Here is a 4,259-nt window from a genome sequence, read left to right on the forward strand (position 1 = left end):
CAGTCCAGCGACGTGACGTCACAGCCCAGCGACGTGACGTCACAGCCCAGCGAAGTGACGTCACTGTTCCAGGAAGAAAATAACTACATAAATGAAAAATATAGAAAACAAACTAATATAATTCCGGTAGAAAACAAATAAAACATGCAAATGCAGAGTACAATTTTGAGCGACATTGATCTACTTTTGAAAAAGAACATTTCCTGTCAAACGACAAGCAGGTCCATGAAAGGTAGGAACCTAAGACTGTTGGGCAAGCGAGTCCCAAGGTCGCTGAAGCCTTCTCGTGCATGATGATCCGAGTCTTGTTTTCCCAAATGGAATTTCATTGCGAGGAAGAGGATTGCTTTACCGCCAAAACTGGTTCGGGGGGCAGCACCGACTACCTAACACCCGGGGAGGTGGAAACTCGAACTCGGGACCAAACACACACACACACACACACACACGCACGCACACGCACGCACATACACACACACACACACACACACACACCGCTCGGTGGCGGATTGGTAAAGCACTGGCCTAACAAGCCAGAGAACCGGGGTTCGATTCCCCGGCCGGGCGGAGATAAGTTGGGTTTGTCTCCTTTCACGTGTAACCCCTGTTCACCTAGCAGTGAGTAGGTACGGGACGTTAGTCAAGGAGTTGTGACCTTGCTGTCCCGGTGTGTGGTATGTGAGTGGTCTCAGACCTACCCAGAGATCGGCAAATAATGAGCTCTGAGCTCACTGCCGTAGGGTGGTGTCTGGCTGTCTCGACAGAGACTGCAGCAGATCCGAGGTGAATACACACACACACACACACAAGGCTAGGTATAATGAATTGTAGAGTAGGAGACGGGACCCAACGACCGTTGCTCCTTTCCTGTATACTACGATTAGGTAAATACACTCACACATACAAACACTAGGGAATAACCAGCGCTTCTATCCCTTGGTACAAAATCAGAGAGGCGGTCAAAGAAAACCTAAGAGCAAAAATGGGGGATGGAAATTAAAAGGGATTTATTATATATTCTTATTTTATATTTCATCATCATCATCATCATTATCATTATTATTATTATTATTATTATTATTATTATTATTATTATTATTATTATTATTATTATTATTATTATTATTATTATTATTATTATTATTATCATCATCATCAATTATTATTATTATTATTATTTATAATTATTATTAATTATTATTATTATTAATTATTATTATCATTATTATTAATTATTGTTATTATTATTATTATTAATCATTATTATTATTATTACTATTATTATTATTATTATTATTATTATTATTATTATTATTATTATTATTATTATTATTATTATTATTATTATTATTATTATTATTATTATTATTAATTATTATTGTTATTATTTCAGATCAGTCTCCACCCATAAAAGAATGATGCGCGACTCTGGTCCGATGAGGTTACTCCCTTAGATGTGGAGGAGCAAGATTTGTATGAAAAAGGTAAAAAGCCAACGCCAGGAGCCGCTCAATAGCTGCGGCCGAAGCTGTCACATTTGTCATATGTGTTTTGAGGACTATTGGGACAGGTAACAGTCACTGTTGGGAATCGAAAAGGAGTGCAGGATTCGAACCTACAACTAAGCGAATGCGAGACCAGCACGCTTCCAATGCCGCCACCAGCTTCAGGGGCTTTATTGGCACCCCCACGGACCAGAGTAACGTAACATTCTTTTATGGTTAAAGACTAATCTACTATAGGAATAAGAATGCAGAACATATTTATGTTTTATTATTATATGATCTGTTACTCGACTAACCATTCCACTCCCACGCTGTGGGAAGTGAAAAACCCCTGTCAGTTCCGTCAACCCGCTGGTTTTTTAAACCCAATGCTGGGTCGCTTCCCTACCTGTCCAGGGCTGACGGGTCCCGGGAATCGAACTCATGGCCACTTGCTCACGAGTCCGACACGGTATCCTCTGGGCTAGCGCACGTCCCTGTTCTATTATTGTCCCTGATCAAATCTCCCCATAGAATCACCATACACACACACTAAGAGACACCCTTAACTGATTAACTAATCAGGATAGGAAGTACAAGATAACGCTAGACAGCGATGTTAAACTAGACTTCATAACAAGAAGTGATGGACTGAGAAAGACTGAAAATAAACAATAACAGGAGACTGAATGTCGTTCTGGCCTGTCAGGGTTCAGTAACTCAAGGGTTATAAATATACTAAGCACAGGAGTCAACCGCGCATGCAACACCACGAGTGTGTGCGCAAATATATATTCATACATAAGAGCACGTAGGCAGTGGAGTGTATACACACACGTCCGCACGTACACACACACGCACACACACACACGTACATATACACACACACGGACACATGTACGCACACACACACGTACACGTACACACACACACACGGACACATGTACGCACACACACACGCGCGTACACACACACACACAGACACATGAATGCACACACACACACACATACGCACACACACACACACATACACACACACACACACACACATCGTGGCTCACACCAGACGATTTTATTCAGAGTAGATCAGTGGTCTGGTCCTTAGCCTTTGGTCCGTGACTCCTCTCGACCCCCAAGAGAGTTTCAAAAGTGGGGCTTCAGAATTAAATCTATTGGAACTTGGTGAATTTTAGTGTTTGATGTGGTTTTGTCCAAAAGGCTAAAGCCCCAGTCACGCCGTCACGACAATCGTCAAATATTGTGAATTCGAAAATCTGCAGGACGACTTCGCCTACAGTATCCTCGATTTCACTAAGTCTACAATTAAACAATGCGTCTAATATTCGTCTAGGTTTAACTTCTAGATGTCATTCATCTTCCCACTATGTGACGCAAAGGTGATTTGACATTTGGAAATTCGAAAAATGAGATTTTGTAACCGAAGTCGTTTCTACTCAAACGAACGAACTTGAATCGTGTATATCTGATCGGGGTTTAAGGGCCATTTACACGGTCAAACAGTTTATCAAACCCGGTTTGTCAAACAAGTGTTTCAAGTGATTTTTGACCGTGTGAATGGGGTACTTTGTTGCCGAATACCCCCATTCACACGGTCAAATATCACTTCAAATACTTGTTTGACAAACCCGGGTTTGACAAACTAGACTTGACAAACCGGGTTTGACGAACCGGGTTTGACAAACCTGGTTTGACAAATTGTTTGACAAACCGTGTTTGACGAACCGGGTTTGACAAACCGGGTTTGACAAATTGTTTGACAAACCGGGTTTGATAAATTGTTTGACAAACCGAGTTTGACAAATTATTTGACAAACTTGGTTTGACAAACCGGGTTTGATAAATTATTTGACAAACTTGGTTTGACAAACCGGGTTTGACAAACCGGGTTTGTCAAACCGTTTGACCGTGTAAATGGCCCTTTAAGGAAGAGCAGAAAGACACCCTGAGAGTGTGGGGTAGGTGGCAGGCGAAAGACGGATTGAGGAACAACGCCTGGCGAAGAGGAAAGCGCGCCTGGCTTATGTAAGCGACCCGACTTGGCACTGACGATGGTCAAATGAGAAAGTCAATTTTTTGAGTGCCATTGGGGCGGGGGGGGGGGGGGATGCGTGATAAGAAAAAAGAAAATAAAAAAAGAGAAAAAGGAAAAAAGATATAGTAATAACACGTTTTTTTCTGTTTTGTAATGCATGCACACCAAGTTTGTTATTCAAGTTTGTATATATATATATATATATATATATATATATATACAGTATATGTATATATATATATGTATATATGTATATATATATATGTATGTATATATACATATATGTATATGTATATATATATATATATATATGTATATATTTCTAAACAGAAATGTAGTAGCACATTTGTAAATAACACACAGGAAACCCACAGTCGGAGAAAATAAACTTCGAATAAAGAAGAATCCTATATTTCGGCTATCAACTGTAGCCCTCTTCAGGAAAGTACATAAGACAGAGTACAGAGGGGACTTATAAGCTACAGAGAAGAAAAGTTGATAGCCGAAATATAGATTCTTCTTTATTCGAAGTTTATTTTCTCCGACTGTGGGTTTCCTGTGTGATATATATATATATATATATATATATATATATATAATATATATTATATATTATATATTACATATATATAATATATATATATATATATATATATATATATATATACAAGATTATGGATGTTCTACAATGTATGTACGCACGCATGTTATGTTTTGTATGT

General features: G+C 39.2%; 1 non-coding gene across 1 annotated transcript; it reads left to right on the plus strand.

Annotated features, from left to right (window-relative positions):
* Positions 1-495: 495 nt before the first annotated feature.
* TRNAV-AAC (transfer RNA valine (anticodon AAC)) lies at positions 496-568 on the plus strand. The gene has a single exon. It is a non-coding gene; the product is annotated as a tRNA-Val (tRNA).
* The last annotated feature ends 3,691 nt before the right edge of the window (positions 569-4,259 follow it).

This window comes from Oratosquilla oratoria, chromosome 23 (genome assembly GCF_046742065.1).
Source record: "Oratosquilla oratoria isolate Oo_2021 chromosome 23, ASM4674206v1, whole genome shotgun sequence".
In the NCBI taxonomy this organism is placed as follows: Eukaryota; Metazoa; Arthropoda; class Malacostraca; order Stomatopoda; family Squillidae; genus Oratosquilla; species Oratosquilla oratoria.